Genomic DNA, 7671 nt, shown 5'->3' with positions numbered 1-7671 from the left:
CACATACACGCCCAGAGAGGTAATACCGGACACATACACGCCCAGAGAGGTAATACCGGACACATACACGCCCAGAGAGGTAATACCGGACACATACACGTCCAGAGAGGTAATACCGGACACATACATGTCCAGAGAGATCATACCGGACACATACATGTCCAGAGAGGTAATACCAGACACATACACGCCCAGAGAGGTAATACCGGACACATACATGTCCAGAGAGGTAATACCGGACACATACACGCCCAGAGAGGTAATACCTGACACATACACGCCCAGAGAGGTAATACCAGACACATACACGCCCAGAGAGGTAATACCGGACACATACACGCCCAGAGAAGTAATACCGGACACATACACGCCCAGAGAGGTAATACCGGACACATACATGTCCAGAGAGGTAATACCGGACACATACACGCCCAGAGAGGTAATACCGGACACATACACGCCCAGAGAGGTAATACCGGACACATACACGCCCAGAGAGGTAATACCGGACACATACACGTCCAGAGAGGTAATACCGGACACATACATGTCCAGAGAGATCATACCGGACACATACATGTCCAGAGAGGTAATACCAGACACATACACGCCCAGAGAGGTAATACCGGACACATACATGTCCAGAGAGGTAATACCGGACACATACACGCCCAGAGAGGTAATACCTGACACATACACGCCCAGAGAGGTAATACCAGACACATACACGCCCAGAGAGGTAATACCGGACACATACACGCCCAGAGAAGTAATACCGGACACATACACGCCCAGAGAGGTAATACCGGACACATACACGCCCAGAGAAGTAATACTCAACACATACACGCCCAGAGAAGTAATACCGGGCACATACACGCCAAGAGAAGTAATACTCAACACATACACGCCCAGGGAGGTAGTACCAGACACATACATGTCCAGAGAGGTAATACCGGACACATACACGCCCAGAGAAGTAATACTCAACACATACACACCCAGAGAAGTAATACCGGGCACATACACGCCCAGAGAAGTAATACTCAACACATACACGCCCAGGGAGGTAGTACCAGACACATACATGTCCAGAGAGGTCATACCGGACTCATACATGTGCAGTATTACCTCTAGTCTTTTACTGGACAGTATCCAAATAGACACCTGGCAACCCTATCTCTCCCCTACAAAAAAACAACAATTAGATCAGGGGTGGGCAACTCGAGCCCTGGTATTAGCGATATCCCTGATTTAGCACAGGTGGCACAGGCGTTACATAGTTACATAGGGTTAAAGGTCAGGTCAGGGTTTCATTTTCTTAAGGCCTACATCTGCAAACCGAAACGGGACCATTATTTTCCTCCGCAGATCCGCAGCAAATCCTTCGTCTGTGTGAATAAAAATGGGTGGCGCGTTCAACGGTTAAAAGGAAAAGTCAAATGAAAAAAAACAAACAAACACAAAAAGCAAACGGTTAGTCTGCTCGGTGTGTTTACTCGGGAACCACTGAGAATGGTGAATTATCAGTAATAATATTTACACAGCTCACCGCAGATCCCGTGACAGGGTTTGAAAGCCGGCCCGGGCTTTTGAGAAGTCACATGTAACCACAGAAGTAGAATTTGGCCAGTCACCAGATCTCTCCTCCTGCCTGTTACCAGATCCCTCCCCATCACTGTCACCAGATCCCTCCCCCTCACTTTCACCAGATCCCTCTCCCTCACTTTCACCAGATCCCTCCTCCTCACCCTGTTGGAACTACCCAAGTCTACTCAGAAAGTTAAAGGAAAAAAAGTCAATTTAACCTGTCTACGGCTCAGGAAGCCAACAACTGTGTATTATTTATTTATAATAATGTGTTACCAGGAAGTACAGGCATACCCCGGTTTAAGGACACTCACTTTAAGTACACTCGCGAGTAAGTACATATCGCCCAATAGGCAAACTGCAGCTCGCACATGCGCCTGTCAGCACGTCCTGAACAGCAATACCGGCTCCCTACCTGTACCGAAGCTGTGCGCAAGCGGGGAGACTATAGAGCCTGTTACAAATGCGTTATTTACATCAGTTATGCCTGTATATGACGATTGCCGTACAGTACATGCATAGATAAGTGGGAAAAATGTAGTGCTTCACTTTAAGTACATTTTCGCTTTACATACATGCTCCGGTCCCATTGCGTACGTTAATGCGGGGTATGCTTGTAATACAGTGAGCGTTACCTCTCGTTTTCAAGTATGTCCTGGGCACGGAGTTATAACAGTACTACATTAAATGTACAGAGATTATAGTAAATTTAGGCCCAAGTCACAGCGGCAATTCTCTTTCTCTATATATACAGTATATATAAAGGTGTCTCTCTGTCTGTCTGTCTCTCCCTCTCTCTCTTTCTATCTATCTATATCCCTCTGTCTCTCTATATTTTTATTTTCTTATCATCTTTGTCTTCCCTCGAGTTCAGCAATTATTGGGGCAGTGATTCCCAGCAGGGGGTTTGAGAACCCCGAGGGGTTCGTGAGGTGTCTCTGAGGGTTTGCCAAAATAAATCTGTAGTGGCGAATCCCAGGGCGTGTAGCGGTTCCTGAGCCCGTGTGGGGTCTGCGCACAGAGTAAGGCCTCAAACTGCAACAGTGGGCGGTACTGTACAGCTGTAAGTCGCTGCCCACAATGCTTTGCATGCACAGCAGTACGGCCAAGGCCCGTTTTAGAATTTTGCCGCCATAGGCACTTACCTTTTGGCCGCCCTGGCCTACTCTTCTTGCAGCGTCCCGACTCGTTTCCATGACAACGGGACGCTGCAGGAGGATATCAGAAACCTTTACAGAAGCCCCACACTCTCCCCCAGCAATCACTTTAATTGTTGTGGGGAAGAGACTGGGTCCCCACTGAAATTTGCCGTCCCAGGCCTAGCAGGGCCTGTGCCTAAATACGGGCCTGAGCAAGGCATTGTGGGGAGTGACTTTGGAAGCTCCCGCGGTTATTGCCAGCTATACCCCCCATGCTGTCTGCACACCCTGGGGGGCAGATTGTGGTTTTATCTTATCGCTAACAGCGGAGGGGCCCAGTCAGGGGCCGGAGCGGAGGGGCCCAGTCAGGGGCCGGAGCGGAGGGGCCCAGTCAGGGGCCGGAGCGGAGGGGCCCAGTGAGGGGCGCATAGAGCGGCCGCAGCGGAGGGGCCCAGTCAAGGAGCGGCGCATTGAGCGGCCGGGGCTAGCGGTGGATTTGTCCCGTGACACGCAGGACCTGTGCGGTTACATTGTAACCGGCGTCCTACTGGCTGGCATGAGATTTAGGAATTATGGCGTACCGGCAGCACCGAGGTAAGTATCTCAGGAAGCAGCAGGGGTTCCCTGGAGCTGAAATTAATGGGGTTCACCTCCGGCGATCCCCTGCTTCATACCTATTTTTTTTTTAAAAACCGCTCTTTCATTTTCAACTGTGCCTATTTTAGCCTCCAGTCCTCAAGCGCCACCAACAGATCAGGTTTTCAGGATATCCCTGCTTCAGCACAGGTGGTCACTGTGCTGACGCAGGGATACCCCGAATATCTGGCATGTCGGTGGCGCTTGAGTACAGGAGTTGGCCACCCCTGAGTTAGAGTGACGTTATTATGACAGAGGAGAAGGGGTGGTCACATGGTAACATCATTACATTTGGAGTGGGTGAGCCCAATTCAATTCCAAATGTCAGCTCCTTGGGCAATTCACGGGCAGCTCTGTGGGGCAGGACCACAGGTCGGAATAAATCGATGTCCAGTATTGCAACATCATGTACGAATATATTCTGACTAGTTCCAATCTCTGGATGCCTGGCAACAATACTAGGTTAAAAAAAATAATAATAATTCTAAAATGATAAAATATCTAACAGTTCAGGGAAAAGATGCATCTTGTGCATACTTTTACAGTGAAGACGGGGAAGTAAAGAGACATTTTCAGGGAGTATTTCTGAGCGCCAAACCGGCTCAATGTAAAAAGAAAAGAAGTTCATATATATTTTGTCATTTGCATAGTGAACGGAATAACGACAAATAACATTGTACTATATCCTCCTTCCCACAAGAAAACCCATTAAACCATAAAAATCATAGAACAGCCCGGTAACTAAAATGAAATAATATAAAAGTAAAAAAACAATAAGGTTAATAGAAAATAAATAACAAAATCATGGCCTCCAGTTGAGTAAGCTGTTATGCATGAGAAAAAAACAGCCTTAAATAATATATAAATGTATATATAAAATATATATATATATATAAAAAAAAAATATATATATATAGCATGATAAAAATAATAATAAATAATATATACAGTATATATATTATCAGATAGCATGATAACAATATATATATATACAGCATTATAATAATAAATAATAGTAATACATATAGTGTATAGGGATAATTGATAGCATGATATTGTATTAATAGTAGGGGCAGTGTCTCTTTAAGAAGGCGCAGGGAGAATGTGAGAGCGAGGTGCTCGGTGCGGGGCTGGATCTCTGCCACCAATCCCCAGCAGCAGCAGAGAAAGCAGCCGCCGCCGCCTGAGCGCTAATCACTCGCTGCTCTGCACAGCCTGCCCGAGCACGGCACCGGCCGCAGCCAGGGGTGCAGAGACCGGCCGCAGCGGAGGGGCAGGAGGGGCGCATAGAGCGGCCCAGTCAAGGGCCGGAGCGGAGGGGGCGCATTGAGCGGCCGCAGCGGAGGGGCCCAGTGAGGGGGCGCATTGAGCGGCCGCAGCGGAGGGGCCCAGTGAGGGGGCGCATTGAGCGGCCGCAGCGGAGGGGCCCAGTGAGGGGGCGCATTGAGCGGCCGCAGCGGAGGGGCCCAGTGAGGGGGCGCATTGAGCGGCCGCAGCGGAGGGGCCCAGTGAGGGGGCGCATTGAGCGGCCGGGGGGTGGCGGTGGATTTGTCCCGTGACACGCAGGACCTGTGCGGTTACATTGTATCCGCGGCTCGCAGGATTCCAGCCCCGGAGGCTGCGGGGGACCGAGGGGGGCGAGTTGTTATGGAGGCAGAGGTAAGGCAATCGCTTACCTGAAGTGTAAGTGTATATAGATATCAGTGTGTGTATATATTCTCTCTCTCTCTCTCTCTCTCTCTATATATATATATATATATATATATATATATATATATATATATATATATATATATATATAGTGTTTATTTATTGTGTGTGTATGTATATATTTATTGTGTGTGTGTATATATATATATATATATATATATATATATATATATATATGTTTATTTATTGTGTATGTATATATTTATTGTGTGTGGATATATATATATATAGTGTTTATTTATTGTGTGTGTATATATATATATATATATATATATATATATATATATATATATATATATATATTTGTGTATATATATATTGCATATTTGTATATGTATGTGTATTTTACACACCGATCTAGGTACTGTTTTGCATTCGTTTAACCATTCCCGAGCTCTTCCCCCACCTCACCCCCCTGTGGTACTGCAGTGGGTAAAACTGTAGCTGAAGTTGAGCTTGTTGCCCCTCCTAAAATGTGGGGGTCGAGCTGCAGCGTTTAGTCTTAATATTGCAGTGTTATTTATTCTCCTTGTTCTCTGCCCGCAGATATTAAATGTGGGCAATGTGCTGACCCTCTGTGCGCCCCCCCTTCCCGAGAGGGGGGTACATGGATATCTGACCAGGGGAAATAAAAAGACCCATTTATAGAGAAGGGGGTCTGTGTGTGAAGGGGGAGGGGAGGAAAGAGCAGTGACTTGTCATGACTTCCCCCCCCCCCCTCCTCATTCCTTCCTCCCCCCCCTCCTCATTCCTTCCTCCCCCCCCCCCCCTCCTCATTCCTTCCTCCCAGTTCGAATTCCCATTTTACTACACTTCAGGCTGCGGGGGTGGCTTTGGGATCTGGCTGCGGGGGTGGCTTTGGGATCTGGCTGCGGGGGTGGCTTTGGGATCTGGCTGTGGGGATGGCTTTGGGATCTGGCTGGATCTTAAAGGATCTGTTTTTCTTCCCTCTGCAGTCAGGGTTTGCCGGGAAAGTCTTGGCACTGGCATATATTTGGAAATGATCCACGGAGGCCTAGCGGCAGCAGCAATGTTGTTTTGTCTACGCGGAAGACGGGGTGTGCAAAGCCTTCGCCCAAGGTTGCAACATTTTTGTTTTGAGCCGCTAATAAATTGCGTCCGGATCAAAGTGCGCACGCGGTTTGCGAAGTCTTCGTGATATGGGGAGGGGTAGCGTGGCTTTTCCTAGGTATCTCTCGTGTTCACGGGTATTGCTCCACATGTTGTACAGAAGTTCTTGGCTACGCTAGCTACCCTGGAAACGGCGCAACCGTGGCGGAAATGTGCGTTCTTTTGCTGGAATTTTCGACCGCGTTTGGTGAAACGGTGTTGCCAGAAAGTGGCGTAGGGGAGGGGGCGATGACGAGAATGGGGGGGGGGGGGGGGGGCTGCGATTTGGAAAGTCTATAATGTGATAGAGATATTCGGGACAATGTGCATTAGGAAAAAGTCACAATGCGGGTGGGGGTGGGGGTGGGGGTGGGGGGGGACGAGGTCACACACAAACAACATTGCAGCTCGTGACATGGGGAGCAGTTTGGAAACCCCTCAAATGATGGCTATGATTTTAGCTTTGCGTTGGAGATTACACCCAGCAGTTTGTAAGAACGCAGCGGGGGCTATTTATCAAAATCTATAAAACCGCCCCAGATTTAGTTAAAAATCTGTTGGAAAGCCGTGAGCTGGCTGATAAATATGATGCTGTATTATGCACTGCTTCAATGTCTGTTTTCTAAATGAGTATTTGATAAATTGCCGCCATTCTATCTTCTTGTTTGAGTGGATGCACCAGACTCACTTATTTTTATAGAGACGTAGAAAGCTCAAACAGCTACTAAACCAGGTTATAAGTAGGGTTTAGTATCTAGAACCCCCTCCCCTCCTCGACAGACCATTCCAGGACAATGCAATGAAACATGGGACAAGCCTGTGTCGGGCAAACCCAGCCATGACACCTAGAAATTGACAGTAAATAAGGATAATTTGATCCACTTAGTCTTGCAATATCCCCAAAAATAGCTCTACATTAGGGGAGGCCCAACTCCAGTCCTCAAGGGCCACCAACAGGTCAGGTTTTACGGCTTCAGCACAGGCGGTGCAGTTGTTGACTGAGCCACCTGTGCTGAAGCAGGGATATCCCGAAAAAACCGGACCTGTTGGTGGCCGTTGAGGCCTGGAGTTGGCCCGGCCCTGCCCTACATGCTACAGTTTGGATCTGTGCTTCGGAGCTGGCCTTACACCAGTAAAACAGAATTGCAGCTGTTTTTAATACAGGAAAAACCTCCCATAGCGGTTAAGTGTGTTTTTATTAAAGAAAATAAATCCCGTTTTTATGTTTTGCAACCAGAAGACTTTGGGCCGTGCTGCAGAACCTCACCGCCTGCATGATTTCTGGCCCATGTTTTGCACTTTTGGATTTGACGTGCCTGCCGAAGCAGTTTCTTGTTCCGTGTTTTGCCCCTCTGCTGGGACACATGCTTTCTTAATTAAAAAGGTTAGTTTTTTTGACTAGCCGAGAGACGCACTGTACCGGTTTCCCGATTTTTTAATGGCGTATAAAAGCTTGCCTTGCTCGGAATTCATCCAAAGCCACGAG

The 7671-nt window shown here is 47.8% G+C and overlaps 1 protein-coding gene across 1 annotated transcript in view; it reads left to right on the top strand.

The window, feature by feature from the left end:
• Positions 1 to 4850: 4850 nt before the first annotated feature.
• Positions 4851 to 7671, top strand: part of NCOR2 (nuclear receptor corepressor 2) — a 274837-nt gene continuing 272016 nt past the window's right edge. The window contains exon 1 of the mRNA XM_075569217.1: positions 4851 to 5024. The gene's annotated coding sequence lies outside the window, so the exon portion shown is untranslated. The remainder of the gene's footprint in view (positions 5025 to 7671) is intronic.

Source organism: Ascaphus truei, chromosome 13 (genome assembly GCF_040206685.1).
Source record: "Ascaphus truei isolate aAscTru1 chromosome 13, aAscTru1.hap1, whole genome shotgun sequence".
In the NCBI taxonomy this organism is placed as follows: domain Eukaryota; kingdom Metazoa; phylum Chordata; class Amphibia; order Anura; family Ascaphidae; genus Ascaphus; species Ascaphus truei.
Note: the sequence above shows the minus strand (reverse complement) of the source record. Positions and strands in the feature narration are given on the sequence as shown.